This window comes from Saimiri boliviensis, chromosome 6, assembly GCF_048565385.1.
Source record: "Saimiri boliviensis isolate mSaiBol1 chromosome 6, mSaiBol1.pri, whole genome shotgun sequence".
Lineage (NCBI taxonomy): Eukaryota > Metazoa > Chordata > Mammalia > Primates > Cebidae > Saimiri > Saimiri boliviensis.
In genome coordinates, this window is record NC_133454.1 from 78,383,226 (window position 1) to 78,399,655 (window position 16,430).

Sequence of the window (16,430 nt, forward strand, 5' to 3'; positions counted from 1 at the left end):
CACACACACACACACACACGATGGCTCAGGCTGCAGGGTTTGGTCTTTCTTCAAAGACTCTCCATGGAATCTCATCAGTTTGGTATTCTAAGTGAGTGTGAACTCTCCCACTGAGCAAAGTGCTACAATGTAGATCACAAGCTTTGAAGGCAGGTGAACCTGAATTCAACCTCACCAGACAGTAGTTGTTAACCTTAGTCTATAAATATCCCAATCCCCATATTTTTCATCTATAAAACGGGAATACTAATATCTACTTTATAAGGCTTCTGTGAGGTTCACAAAAGATAATGCCTGTACAGTGTCTGCCAGCCAGTAAGAGCTTGATAACTGTGTTTTGTACCTCCCACTTGAAGAACAAAAAGGGACAGTATCACAAGTGAAAAAAAGCCTTCTACTCAGGCTTTATTAAGTCATTTATTCAATAAATATTCACTTACGATCTCCTCTCCTCTGTCACGTTCTATGTTGGTCTGTGGGGTTACAGACGTGAAAGGTACTGTCTGGTTGAATAAGAAGATGCCCATCTCATGCCATCCCCTCAGTTCTAAGCCCCAGAGCAGGAGTACAGGTCTGGGGAGGCTCTGTTGAGGAATTAAGAGTTGAAAACAGCTGGACAGACCCTGAGCCCCAGCATAGCTCCTCTTCCACTCAACATAGCAACTGCCTGGCTCTGCCCAGCAAGCAGGAGAAACAGGTTTATGGAAAAGAACTCATCCCCATGCAGTATGGCTCCATCTGGTTGGAGGCACTGAAACTAGGAACCTGTTTATTCCTCAGCCTCTATCCACTTTCCCTACCATCTCTCTGCTGGCTCCCACATTTTACTTTAAAAAAAAAAAAAGATTTCTGCCCAGATTCTCAGAAAGAGGATAAACCTTCCAAAAGCCGGTGTTCCTAGTCTGCTGGACAAAGTTACTGCACTGAAAGCTCTCCCAAGCATGGTTTCTCAAACTACAGACCAGAAATCTATGTGCAGGTATTGGGTATCTCACTAGGCTAGCCAGAGATAGGTGACAGCTCTGACTTTCATCAGACAGCTGATTTGGGAGCTATTCTTTTGGTCCTTCAGAAAATATTCAGCAGGTAACTGATATCTACCAATCCTAGCACATGGAGAACTTACCAAAGTTATTGATCCCTTGCTTGAACTTCAAACAATCTTCTCCTCACTGTATTACTATCACCTCTTTATTTAGCTGTCATTCATTGGACTATGAGCTCCTTGAAGTCAAGGGCTCTGTCTTTTCATCTCTGCATCCTAAATGCCATAGAGCCTGGCACTCAGTAGTTGATAAACACCCATAGAGGAGATAGACATACAAACCAACAACTACCACAACACATAGGGTCCTAATAGTTCCAAGTAATAAATGCAACTGTGAAGGTAACAATAGCCTAGCCAGACCATAAGACCTACTAAAGAATGTAAGATGCCACATATTATAAAAGAAATTGCCTCTCTGGTTCCAAATTAAGCATGTTTCCATCTAACAGGCATTTTTTTCCTCTATTTTACACCTTCTCAAGTTCTAAATAATAGCTTTTTTTTTTTTTTTACATTTCTTACCTTCTTTCTATAAATGAGGCTATAGAAGGCTTTATGTATATAACCTCATTTAGAGGAGCTGCCTGCAAGTGGGCAATGAGGAAGCTCTTAAGAACACAGCTGGAAAGAAGTTGAGTTGCAGACATCCTGCCAAAATGATTTCTTCAACGTCCAGATTTGGCATACCCTGTGGCCTCAAGACTCTACTCGAAGGAATTAGCAGAGCCACTATCAAAAGCAACCCATCAACCAGTTTGCAGTAGTTTATTTTAAAGAACTTACTATGTATAGAGAAGGGAATGCTTCTCTGGATATAAAGGATTTGGTTAAACAGTTTTATCAGATTAAAGTACAGAAGTGGTCAGAAGGATCGATATGACCGAAGAAAGTAGAATGTTTAAAAGAACCAGAAAAAAGATCTGTAGAATCTGAAGTACCTACATGGATGGGAAAATCTACAGACACAGAGGAGGACAATGTAACCGGAACAGGATATAGTGACAAAACCACCCAGTTTCCATCAACTTATGCTGAGCTAGGCGCTGAGCAAACTGAAGCAGTTCATGATTCTTCTCCCAAAGCAGCTACCCCTAAGACTACTACCCAACCCTCCTCACCACCTCCAACAGCTGTCTCACCAGAGTTTGCCTATGTCCCAGCTGACCCAGCTCAGCTTGCTGCTCAGATGTTAGGTAAAGTTTCATCTATTCATTTTGATCAATCTGATGTTTTAATGGTAGATGTGGCAACCGGTATGCCTGCTGTTATCAAGGAGGTGCCGAGCTCAGAGGCTGCTGAAGATGTCATGGTGGCTGCTCCTGTTGTGTATTCTGGAAAGGTACTAGAAGTGCAGGTTGTGAGCCAAACATCTGTCCATGTAGATTTGGGTTCTCAACCTAAAGAAAATGAGGCTGAACTATCAAAGGCTTCCTCAGTACCCCTGCAGGATGAACAAGAACCTCCTGCTTATGTTCAAGCTCCTGAGGTCCCTTTGCAGGCTGATATTGAGGTTATGTCAACTGTTCGTATATCATCTATCCATAGTGATGTGCCTATGACTGAAGGAGTTGTTTATGTAGAGCAACTGCCAGAACAAATAGTTATCCCTTTCACTGATCAAGTTGCTTGTCTTAAAGAAAACGAGCAGTCACCATCAGTTAGTCCCAAACCTGTAGTAGAAAAGACAACCTCTGGCATGTCTAAAAAATCTGTATAATCTGTACAACTTGCACAGTTGGAGGAGAATGAAAAATATCCCTCAGTACATATGGAGGCAGAAACAACAGCTCTGCTCTCAGATATATCTTTGAAAGGTCAGTCTGAGGTACCTGCAGAACCCCTAGATGCAGAGGGCACTATCAAAATAGGCTCTGAAAAATCTCTGCACTTTAAAGTGGCCATCACTTCAATAGTCTCTGACAATACTGGGCAGGAGGAGTCTGGGGAAAACTCTGCACCCCAGGAGATGGAAGGCAAACCTGTGCTCTCTGGGGAAGCTGCAGAAGGAGTATAAATCAGGTACATCTGTAAAATCATCTAGTGGCCCCTTCCCTTCTGCTCCAGAAGGTCTTACTGCACCAGAAATCGAACCAGAAGGGGAAGGAATAGCTGAAGAAGGTTTGATGAAGCCAGCAATGGAAGCAAGCGAACCAGAACAGCCACCACCATATTCTAACATGTGGACCCTTTATTGTCTAACTGATAAGAATCAACAAAGTCACTCATCACTGCCACCTGCACCTGGGCCTTTCCCCCAAGCAACTCTCTACATATCTAAGCCTAAGGATCTGCAGTTTCTGCAGCATCCACCAACAGTCACTTCTCCAATTTATGCGATGGACGAGATCTGCAGTTTCTGCAGCATCCACCAACAGTCACTTCTCCAATTTATGCGATGGACGACACAAAGAAGATCAGTGCCCCACCTTTTATCTCAGGAGGCTCAAATGTTCAGAAAGCACAGGAATGGGAACCTCTTCCTGGGCAAGCTGTTGTTTCGCAGTCAGATGTCTTGAAGAGATATGCTGCAGTGCAAGTGCCCATTGCTGTTCCTGCAGATGGGAAATTCCAGAAACATACTCTAAGTCCCCGCAAGGCTAATCCTCCAAGTGGACAAGATGTCCCCAAGCCAAAAAGCCCTGTTTTTCTTTCCGTTGCTTTCCCAGTAGAAGATGTAGCTAAAAAAAGTTCAGGATCTGGTGACAAATGTGCTCCCTTTGGAAGTTACGGTATTGCTGGGGAGATAACTGTGGCTACTGCTCACAAAGTTCGCAAAGCAGAAACTGAAAACTGGTAGGTACACTTTCCTACCATAATATGTAGGTAGGAAAGAAAAACCTCATGATTTAGATAGCTAAAAACAATTTGAGATAATATGTAATAAGTTGGGGTATACTCTAATTTCCTGGGGTTACTGTCTCTAACTTCCTAACCACCAGTTACTAATAAATGCACAGCAGATGCACTGTACCACAACGACTTGCACCAAGGATTTGATGCCCAATACATGAAACTAATGAACTCAGTTGCCTTTGAATACCTAGTCCATTGCCTAACACAATGGTAGATGCAAAAACGGGATCGATTTTTAACACAGGACGATTTAGTTGGTATGTTTAGGGAGAAGCTGGAAAAAACTGAAGAGCAAGGTAAGAGAGGAGTCTTGATTATGTAACAGAGCACTCAATCCATGTGGTAAGAGACAGTAGATGGACAGGTGAGAAGCAGAGTAAAGAGCTAAGTAACAGCTGAGATTAACTGTGGATGAGACTGCTTGATCACTCACGAGTCATTTTTAAGTTTTACATTCATACTTAATACCAAGCCCTGTGCTAGCCCTCCTCCCCTATGTGTGAACAGTAGAGTAAGCAAAACATGGAACCTACATCTTGATGGGGGAGACAGACAGAAAAGTTATATATATATATATATATATATATATATATATATATATATACACTCATTTAATCTTCACAACAATCCTATGAGTTAGTTACTACTACCATTAACCACATTTTACAGGCAAAAAGCAAAAAAGCCTCTTGGACAGAGACATGAAGTAACTTGCCTAAACTACACAACTAGTAATGGCAGGCAGATCAAGACTGACACTCAGATGACCAAATATACTGACACCAAACTTTTGTTTTTACTCTTCATCGCAATTAGAATAACTTGGCAACAAACACTATGTATGATTCAGGTAATTGTCATTTACATTTATTTACTTTTTTGAGATGGAGTCTCACTCTGTTGCCCAGGCTGGACTGCAGTGGCACAATCTCAGCTCACTGCAACCTCTACTTCCTGGGTTCAAGTGGTTCTCCTGCCTCAGCCTCCCGAGTAGCTGGGACTACAGGTGCCTGCCACCACACAACTTTTTTTTTGTATTTTTAGTAGAGACAGGGTTTCATCATGTTGGCCACACTGGTCTTGAACTCTTAACCTCAGGTGATCCACCTGCCTTGGCCTTTCAAAGTGCTGGGATTACAGGCATAAGCCGCCACACCCAATCCATTAATATGAATTTAATGTTTTCATTTTAGAGTCAAACACAGCCTTGACACATGCATAATTTGTTCACATTAAAAATCTTAATGAGATCAAAGACCTGAACATAAGAGCTAAAACTATTAAACTGCCAGAAGAAAACAAAGGGGAAAATATTTATGACATTGGATTTGGCAATGATTTCTTTTTTTTGTTTTGTTTTGTTTGGTTTTTTCTTTTCTGGCAATGATTTCTTGAATGTGACACCAAAAGCATAGAGAACAACAGAAAAACATAGATAAGTTGGACTTCATGAAAATTAAAACACTTTGTGTATTCCAGGATGCTATCAACAGAATGAAAAAACAACCCACAGAATGAGAGAAAATATTTGCAAATCATATATCTAATAAGAGATTGATATACAGAATGTGTAAAGAAGTTCTACAATTCAACAATAACAATGACAACCCCATTAAAAAAATGCGCAAACTGAAACTCTATACCCATCAAACAACTCCCCATTCTCCCAGCCCCTAGCAACCACCATTCTAGTTTCTATCTCTACGAAGGTGACTATTCTAAGTATCTCATGTAACTGGAATCATACAGTACTTGCCCTTTTATGACAGGCTTACTTCATTTAGCATAATGTCCTAAAGCTTCATCCATGTTGTAGCATGTGTCAGAACTTCCTCCCTTATTAAGGCTGAATAATATCCCATCATATGTATATACCACATTTTGTTTATCCATTCATCTGTTGATTAACACTTAGGTTGCTTCTACCTTTTGGCTATTGCAAATAATGCTGCTGTAAACATAGGTGTACAAATCTCTCAAGTCCCTGCTTTAAATTCTTTTAAGCATATATCCAGAAGTAGAATTGCTGGATCATGTAATAATTCAACTTTTAATTTTCTGAGGAATGACCATATTTTCCACAGCATCCACACTGGTTTTTCTGTCGTAGTTGTTGTTTTGTTTTTTGTTTTTTTGAGACAGAGTTTCCTTCTTTTTGCCCAGGCTAGAGTGCAACGGTATGATCTTGGCTCACCGCAACCTCCGCCTCCCGGGTTCAAGCGATTCTCCTGTCTCAGCCTCCCGAGTAGCTGGGATTACAGGTGTACATCACCACACCCGGCTATTTTTGTATTTTTGTAGAGACAGGGTTTATCCAGGTTGGTCAGACTGGTCTTGAACTCCTGACTTCAGATGATCCACCCGCCTCAGCCACCCAAAGTGCTGGGATTACAGGAGTTAGCCACCACACCCAGCTGCCACACTGTTTTATATTCCCTCCAACAGTGCACAAGTACTCCAATTTCTCCACTCTTGTCAACATCTATTATTTTCTGGGATTTTTTTTTGTTTGATAGCCATCCTAATGGGCATGAGATGGTTTCTCCTCATGGTTTTGACTTGTATTTCCCTATGATTAGAGATGTTGAGCATTTTTTCTTGGGCTTATTGGTACATCATCTTTGGAGAAATGTATATTCAAGTCTTTTGCCCATTTTAAAATCAGGGTTTTCTTTATTGTTGAGTTGTAGGACTTCCTTACATATTCTAAACATTAACCCAACAATGCTGGAACTTTTTTTTTCATGGCTTAAAACATCCGAAGTTTATTACTTTCAATGATTCCATGGGTTGATTGAGTAGTTCTTCTGCTTCAGTGATGTCATCTGGGATACTGGGATGGCCCAGTCCAAAACAGACTCACTCATGGCTGGCAACCAGTATGGGATGTTAGGCAGAAACTTCAGTTCTACTCTCCATGTGGCTGCTTGGCCTTCCTCACAGCATGGAGATTGGATTCCAAGACAGCATGTCCCAACCAGCAAAGTTAGACATTGCAGATCTCCTCAGGCCCAGCCTTTGAAGTCACACAACATTTCTGCCACATTCCAACGGTCAAAGTAAGTCAAAGGACCAATACAGATTCAAGGGGAACAGAAATAGACTTCACCTCTTGGTGGGATGGGTGGTAGAAAAAAATTGTGGCTATCTTTATTCTCTGTAGTCATGAAGGGGACCATCACCAAAACTGGCAAAAGGTACCACCACTGCTGCAGAGGCCCAATATCATTTGGTCCAAAGCACAGACTGCCTTATGTTGATGCATTGAGATTGCCATCTCCTATTGCTGCTAATACCAACAGTGCTATTTACTGTTACTGAAGAATTATGGTAAAGTCACAGGCACCATCCTTCAACCTATCAATTCTGCTGAAATCAATGGTACCCAATACCTTGCATCCTCATTGTCCAACACTATTTCAATAAAACTCCTTGAGGGCCAGGTGCAGTGGCTCACACCTGTAATCCCAACACTTTGGGAGTTCAAGGCAGGAGCATCACTTGAGGTCAGGAGTTCGAGACCAGCCTGGCCAACATGGTGAAACCCCGTCTCTACTAAAAATACTAAAATTAGCCAGGCATGGTGGCATGTGCCTGTAGTCCCAGCTATTCAGGAGGCTGAGGTAGGAGAATCACTTGAACCCAGGAGGCAGAGGTTGCAGTGAGCTGAGATTGCGCCACTGCACTCCAGCCTGGGCGACAGAGAAAGACTCCATCTCAAGAAACAAAACAAACAAACAAAAAAACTCCTTTTGGGATTTTATTCACAGCCCCCAATGGCAGCCACCTATCACTCAGGCCTCAGGTTTGTCCAAGGGCTGTAGGGCCAGGGTCAGAGAATGTTAAGTAACAGCATTAAGCCTGAGGGACTAACACAGTAATCAGCCGTCTCGTCTGCCCTTAGGCATTGGAATTGAGCCAAACTGACCACCTCATGTTTAAGTTTTATTTTAGGTTCAGGGGTACATACGCAGGTTTGTTATATAGGTACACTATGTGTCATGGGGGTTTGGTGTACAGATTTTATTACCCAGGTAATAATCACAGTACAGGATAGGAAGTTTTTTGCTTTGTCTTGTTTTGTTTTCATTTATTTATTTATTTATTTGAGACAGTCTCTATCACCCAGGCTGGAGTGCAGTGGTACAATCTCGGCTCATTGCATCTTCCACCTCCCAGGTTCAAGCGATTCTCATGCCTCAGCCTCCTGAATACCTGGGATTACAGGTGCATGCCACCAAGCCCAGCTAATTTTTATATTTTTAGTAGAGACAGGGTTTCACCATGTTGGTCAGGCTGCTCTTGACTTCCTGACCTTGTGATCCCTCCAAAAGTACTGGGATTACAGATGTGAGCCACCATGCCTGGCCAATCCAGACTACACTTTTTAAAACTTTGTTATCACAATGAAACACTAATTCTAAAAAATTAGTGGACAGAACTCATGAAATATGTGTGTGGACCTCAGTTTGAGAACCTTTCACTAATTAAGAGTGTGGGCTGGGTGCGGTGGCTCATGCCTGTAATCCCAGCACTTTAGAAGTCCCCATTTTTAGACAGTGCTATAAAGCCTCACAGAGAGCCTAGATTTGTGCTTCAAATCACTTGGGAAATGCTGCAGAGAACAAAACAAACAGAAAAGACCAATAATGATGTATCTAAGCGTTGCCAACTTATCTGACTTTCTCACTGCATAATTTGATTCAATGGATACTCACTGTACCTCCGTGACATGTCCTGTGCTAGAATTAAAATGAAGGGACCTGGTTCCCGTCTCCAGTGACTTCACAGTTCACTGAGACTGTTTCCTAGGAAACCTGACATTCTGGAGCAAGACACAGACTCCTCCCTGCTGGGCAGCAGCTTAAATAGTGAATAGTTCACTAGTCAGTGTGATTCTATTCAAAATCTGTTCCTGACTAACCCTAGGAGGACAGCTATTCTCTCTGCCTTGGAGTTTTAGTGATTCAGAACACATCCTCTCCGTCTGGGGAGGCAGCCAAACTTTGAATCAAAACCTTCCCAGGCTTCTTAGTCTGCCACCAATTTAAGGAAATCCCAAACATGAAAAGTTTCAGCTTACAAAACAGATATATTAGGCATCAAGAGGATTCATTCTGTTTCACAGCTTCCCCCAAAGATTGCTTTCAGCAATGAGTGTCCCTTAGGTATTTAAATTCTGATTCTTTTTACACCTGAAATTCTGTTCCTATGAAACAGGAAAAGACCTGTTATACAGCAGATGAACTTGTGGTGCCTTTGTACTTACCATCTGCAATAGTCTTGTGAACCTTGGCAATTGCCCTAGCTCCTGTATCAGGCCCTAGAAGCAGTCCTTACAGAGCAAATGCTGGCAGGGTAGGATTCGAGAGCCCACACCTGGCAGGTCATTGCCATAACACTCTTAGTGCAGTGTTTCTGGCCAGCTAGTGGCAGCCCCATAAAGCTCATGCCCATGTCCACACCCATGCCTATGCTCAGGACGGGGGCTTTTCCACTAATATCCTCAGGTGAGAAGCAGCGTGTAGAGCAAGCCAGCTCCACTCTCTGTAAGTGAAGCACAAAGCAGAGTGATCTATTTCTTTTCTTTTTTCTTTTTTGAAAGGAAGTCTTGCTCTGTTGCCCAGGCTGCAGTGCAATGGTGTGATCTCAGCTCACTGCAGCCTCTGCCTCCCAGGCTCAAGCAATTCTCCTGCCTCAGCTTCCCGAGTAGCTGGAATTACAGGTGTCTGCCACCAAGGCTGGCTAATTTTTTTTTCTTTGAGATGGAGTCTCTCTCTGTTACCCAGGCTGGAGTGCAGTGGCATGATCTTGGCTCACTGCGACCTCTGCCTCCTGGGTTCAAGTGATTTTCCTGCCTCAGCCTCCTGAGTAACTGTGACTACAGGCATGTGCCACCACACCCAAGTAATTTTTTATTTTTAGTAGAGCCAGGGTTTTGCCATGTTGGCCAGAATGGTCTCAAACTCCTGACCTCAGGGATCTGCCCCCTTCAGCCTCCCAGAGTGCTGGGATTACAGGCATGAGCCACTGTGCTGGCTGTGATCTACTTCATTTGGGCAGAAAAAAAATTCCTGGACAGGCCAGAGGGGCCTCGAAGAACAAGGCCTCAAAAGTCCAGGCCATGTCCCTCCCCAGAGCTGATGGCTCATACCTCAGCCTCAGTTCCTCACCTGGGACGAAAAAGAGAGTCTAGCCATCTCTGCCATCAAAAACAAAGCCTGGAGGTGTCTTCTAGGTTGTGTGTTTCTCACAGAGTTTGTTTGCCTTCAAAAGTGTCCCAGACCTATGCCTCTCCTTGTTGGTAGAAAAGCTTGACTTAAGTTTTATTTAGAAATAGGAAGAAAATTGTATTATTAATTGACAAGTTTATGACAGGCACTTCACATACTTTATTTCAAAGGGATTACGACATTTTTAAAAAGTAAATAAAACCACAAGGGACAGGCTGAGGAAACAGGTTTAGAGAGGTTGGGTCACCCACAAAGACAGATGGCAAAGGTCAGTGACCAAATTAGAATCCAGGTCAGTCTGATTCCAAACTCCACGGTCTTTTTGTTTGTTTGTTTTTTGAGACAGGGTCTCCCTCTGTGGCCCAGGCTAGAGTACAGTGGCACAATTACAGCTCACTTCAGCCTTAACCTCCCCAGGCTTAGGTGATCCTCCCACCTCATCCCACCTCAGCCTCCCAGATAGCTGGGACTACAGATGCATGCCACCACACCCAGATAAGTTTTTGTATTTTCAGTAGAGGCAGATTTTCACCATGTTGCCCAGGCTGGTCTCAAACTCCTGGGCTCAAGTGATCCACCTGCCTTGGCCTCCCAAAATGCTGGGATTACAGGTGTGAGCTACCTACACCCCGCCCACACTCTTAATGAGTGAAATGTTCTCATGCTGAGGTCCACACACATTTTTTCATGAGTCCTGTCCACCAATTGTTTAAAATTAGAAACGAGGATAGTCTCTATTAGAAGGTTCAACTATGCCTGAGTTTATTTCATTGGGCCAGTAGTTCTCAAACTTTTTGGTCTTGCAACGCTTTTACATATTTTTACTTATTGAAGACCCTAGAGAGAGTTTATTTATGTGAGTTATATCTATTGCTATTTACTACATTAGAAGTTAAAGCTGAGAAAAGTTAAAAATATTAATTTTTATAAAATTATAAACCTGTTGGCCGGGCGTGGTGGCTCACGCCTATAATCCCAGCCCTTTGGGAGGCCAAGGAGGGCGGATCACCTGAGGTCAGGAGTTCGAGACCAGCCTGACCAACATGGAGAAATCCCGTGTCTATTAAAAATACAGTATCAGTCAGGCGAGGTGGGGCATACCTATAATCCCAGCTACTTGGGAGGGTAAGGCAGAAGAATCGCTTGAACCCAGGAGTCGGAGGTTGCAGTGAGCCGAGATTATACCATTGCACTCCAGCCTGGGCAATGAGAACAAAACTCTGTCTCAAATAATAATAATAATAATAATAAACCTGTTATATGTTAACATGAATAACGTAATATTTAGGAAAAAAAACAACTATTTTCTTTTTCTTTTTTTTTTTTTGAGACAGGGTCTTGCTCTGCTGCCTAGGTTGGAGTGCAGTCGTGTGATCATAGCTCAGTGTACCCTCAAACTTCTGAGCTCAAACTTCCTGCTTCAGCCTCCTAGGCAGCTAGCACTAAAGGCATGTGCCACCACACCCAGCTATTTTATTTTCATTTTTATTTTTGTAGAGATGAGGTCTTGCTATGCAGCCCAAGCTGGGCTACATTTGTGTACATTTTGTAGAGATGAGGTCTTGCTATGTAGCCCAACCTGGCCTCAAGCGATCCTCCACCTGGCCTCCCAAAGTGCTGGGATTATAGGCATGGCCACTGCACCCAGCCTAAAAAAAAAAAAAAAATTAACTACTTTCAGAAAAATTAATTACTCAGAGACGAGGTCATAAAAAAAATTAATTCAATGAGAAGAGTCACATTGTTTTTCATATGTGCCAATCTCTTTAACGTCTGGCTTAATAGAAGATGGCTGGATTCCCATATCTGCTTCTGCACTCAATCTGTTATATGTTGTTTTGTTTATAGTATATCAAGAAAATCCAGCCTCACACAGACATACAGTTGGAAAAGATACGAGAGTACTTTAATAGCCTTATCAGGTAATTGGGGATATTCTTTGATATCACACCAAAATTCAACCAGCGGTAGTAGTTTCTTAAATGTTATTTATAAGGTAAGACTCTGAACCAAACTTTTCTTATTCTGTTATATTAAAATCTGATGATCTTGCACTTTGAACTACTCTTTTCCCCAGGCATCATTTTGTAACACCAAGCATTGGTCGGTCATTCAGAAAATACCAGTTCAATGACTTATGCAGATGTTCCAAATATTGACACATTTCATTACACAATAACAACAACAAAAAACACATAAACACATTATTTAGAATCACCTCTAATCTCCTCAGAAATTTCTTTAAGTATTGAGAAGCTGCCAAACTAATGGAGGCAGCAAACACTGTACCAGAATTCTAACTTTTGCTTGAATGCTTGAATTTTATCATTGGCAACAAATACTGGTCAATTCATTTTTGAGAAAATATCTAACAAATTTCCAATCCTAAATAACCACAGTTTGTCTGCCAGTTGTTCTTTCATGTAATGCTGATGTTTCATTTTATTTTTTTTATTTTTACTTTTGAGACAGAGTCTTGCTGTGTCGCCAGGCTGTAACGCAGTGGCGTGATCTTGGCTCACTGCAACTTCTGACTCCCTGGTTCAAGCGATTCTCTTGCCTCAGCCTCTCAGGTAGCTGGGATTATAGGCACACACCACTAATTGTATTTTTCGAAGAAACAGGTTTCACCATGTTGGCCAGGATAGTCTTAATCTCCTGATCTCATGATCTGCCCACCTCAGCCTCCCAAAGTGCTAGAATTATAGGGGTGAGCCACCGTGCCCAGGCATGATGTTTTATTTTTTAAAAGGCTAGTTTAACTTGCAACTCAATAGCACAAGTACAGTTTCTTTAATATGTAGCAGGAGTACTTCTTCCTTACACAGAATATCAAAAAGGAATATAAAAAAGTACTTAAGAATTTAAGGATTGAGATTTAATAAAAATTTTTACCACTTCATCATGGAAATTCTTAAGGTAACCTATCTTCTTTTTTTTTTTTTTTTTTTTTTTTTTACTGGCAGATGCCTAGTGGCAAATAATACAATATTTTATGTCGGTTTGGTGCCCAAAGCATCAGCACTTTTACATAACACTGCTTTGGCACAATCAGTGCCAATTGCAACCCAGTGAAAAGATCAAATAACATGTTAGTTTTATTATTAAAATTGCTTTGACCTTGTGGACCCCTTGAAAGGGTCTCAGAGATCCCCCCAAGCACCTCATAGGGTATACAGACCACACTCTGAGAACTACTACTGTGTTAGATCTTGCATCACAATCCTGGGAAGGCAGGAAGGTGGCATGGCTTTCCACCACCAGTAAGTACTACACAGGGTAAGAATTTAAAGAAATAGGCATCTCATTTACGTCTTAGAAGAGCAACTGAAGTTGTCTTAGAAGAGCAATTGAAGTAACTCCATGAAAGGAAAAGGTTAATTTAAAGGCACATCCATGAAATGAGTTTCTGATTTGAGAAGGGGAAGAGTCAAATGACCCCATTTCTGCCCCCTTCCTATGGCTGCTTTGGTCATAACTTAATTCTTCCCTCTCCTTCTTATCTCCCCTGACCTAGAAGAGTGGAGGGGAAAGAGTTTGGAAGACTGTACTTATGCCAAGGTAGTAAATTCATGCCTACAGGGGCTGGGCAGTGTATATGAATAAAGTGCTTTACTTAAAAGAATGTGGGTCCAGTGTTTCCAAATCTTAGTTTTCCAAAACCCTGGAAATTCTTATTTTTATTTAAATTTTAAAATGTTGGCAACAAGTTAAATTTTAAAACACTACCTTGCCACAAACCACCTCCTTTTAACATCTTACCACATCTGTAGCTAAGAAAAGGAAAATATTTACTGGAGTACTTTAAGCCTGCCAAGGAATGATGGAACAAGCCATTCCACATCACATTGGGAATAAGAATTTCAAAGATTGTTTGCATGAGGAGTACAGAACAAATTATCATAAAAATAACACTCATTTTAGACAGAAAATGTGAGGGAGAAATGAGAGCGAGAGCACCTACTTTTCGCTGGGCTGTGTTATATGTGATATATTATTTGTCTGACTGTTTAATGTATGTCTTAGACATAGTCTTAGGGAAGGACTTTTATTTGTTCACAATTGCACCTGCCCTTCACCTGCCTAGCACCTAGTGCAAGAACACAGTACACACTCAACATTTATAAAATGAATCAATGAATTTCATTATTTTTTCATTACACAGAGAAGAAAACAGATTCAGAGAGAATATGCTATTTGTTCTATATAATTCAGTTAGTAAAGACAGAACCAGGAGGTTGGGCATGGTGGTCACGCCTGTAATCCCAGTGCTTTGGGAGGTCAAGGTAGGAGGGCTGCTTGTGGCTAGTAGTTTGAGACCAGTCTGGGCAACATACAAGACCCTACCTTTAAAAAAAACAAACAAACAACAAAAAAAAAACAGAACCAGGAAATGAACCCAAGTTTCTGTGTTCTTATTAATTTTATCCTGTGAAATTAATTTAAAACCCAAATATGTAAGTCCTTCTTTTTTCTGCTATTGTATAAACTGCTCTCAAAGACTCTAGAATTTCTCTTTTCACATTTCGTTACTCAGAGTTTAATGGCAGCAAGGTTTTCCACCATAGTTTCCAACAAAGCTTTAGGAATATAATTGCCACATAGAACAAAGTATCCAACATGGGAAAGAAAGACTCCTAAAAATTCCTAATCTTCCAATTAAATTATTTTTACTTTGTGCTGAAGAAAAATCTGCCTTAATCCTATAGATTTCCTCTAAATGCCATATATCAAAAAACTACCAATAAAAGCAAACAAAAACCCCCAAGACTAGGGAGGCTGAAATGAAACTGGAAACTGTACATATTGCCGGTACATAAATTGGCACAATCCTTTTGGAAAAAATACAGAACAACGTAAAATGAATTACAAAACCGTTCACATCCTATAATCCAGCAATCTCACTCCTGGGAATTTATCCTAGACAAGTTATTCAAAAGAAAAAGAAAAATTATACACAAATGTTCATTGCCTCATTGTCTCTAAGAGCAAAGAATAAGAATTTTTTTCAAAAACAAAACACATAAGAAAGTGGCTTAATAAATGATAGTACATGCTGAAAATAAGTTACTCTTCAGCTGTTAAAAATAATCATGAAGACTAGGTAGTGATATGGAAAACTGCCATGGTATTAAATAAAAAGCAGAATACAAAGGGATTTGTACACTATGATCATCAACTTTGCAGACAGCTATGTCTCCATGTATACAAGGGTTGAAAGGTGAAAAGAAAACAGCATCATGGTTTTCTTTTGATTTCAGGTGTTTATACTAAGATTTTTTTCAAAATTTTCTTTCATGCTGTACTGTCTTTTCTTTTCTTTTTTTTCTTTTTTGAGATGGAGTCTCCCTCCTGTTGCACAGGCTAGAGTGCAATGGTGCAACCTTGGCTCACTGCAACCTCCACCTCCCAGATTCAAGTGATTCTCCTGCCTCAGCCTCTCAAGTAGATGGGATTACAGGTACCTGTACCCACACCTGGCTAATTTTGTATTAGTAGAGAGAGAGTTTCTCCATGTTGGTCAGGCTGGTCTCAAACTCCCCACCTCAAGTGATCTATCTGCCTCAGCCTCCTAAAGTGCTGGGATTACAGGCATGAGCCACTGTGCCTGGCCAGCGGACTATTTTCTATTATATATAATTTTTTAATTCTTTCTGAAATAAATTGGGATCTCTGAGTTTTTCTCTCTCACTTGGAAAAAAAAAAAAAGCAGAAACACTGCCTCTTCTCATCTTGATTTAACAGTGCTCTACTTAAAAAAGAAAAGAAACATAATATTTCCAAATGTCCACATCTAAAGATGGAGAGTAAGAAAACAGAGCTGGATCCATCCAGGATGTTGCTGCTATCTGAAGGACTGATGTCGAATTCAGGAACCCAGCAAGGAGACAAAGGAAGAGGGACCTGGTGATTATGTGTTTCCAAGGCCACCTGGGAAGCGGCCTGGGGAAGCAAAAGATCAGCACACTTGCCTGCCTCACCAGGCTGCTGTCTGCTGTCATCTCTTCTGTTCATTTCTCAGGGATTTTCTGAGGACCTCATACTCTGAGGAAGCCCAGGTGCCTGATACAGTACACAAGGCTATGCTGTACTTCAGAAGAGATGTCCCAGTGAAGGACACCCCTCAGGAGTCATGGCCAAGGGTCATGCCCCATGTGCCTAGCTGGGAGGGACAGGTCACCTAATGCCAAATATCTGGCTGCTACTCCACTTTGCAGATAGAGAACTCAGCTTTTTCTGCTCTCTCAAACCTCTGCCAACCTAGGAAAAGGCACACACAATGAACATAAGCTTGT

General features: G+C 41.4%; 1 protein-coding gene and 1 pseudogene across 1 annotated transcript in view; one reads left to right on the forward strand and one right to left on the reverse strand.

Annotated features, from left to right (window-relative positions):
* Nucleotides 1-16,430, reverse strand: part of TRIM66 (tripartite motif containing 66) — a 72,230-nt gene that overhangs the window by 52,720 nt on the left and 3,080 nt on the right. The window contains exon 3 of the mRNA XM_074401063.1: nt 3,475-3,600. The gene's annotated coding sequence lies outside the window, so the exon portion shown is untranslated. The remainder of the gene's footprint in view (nt 1-3,474; nt 3,601-16,430) is intronic.
* On the forward strand, nt 1,666-3,845 carry LOC104651104 (uncharacterized; annotated as a pseudogene).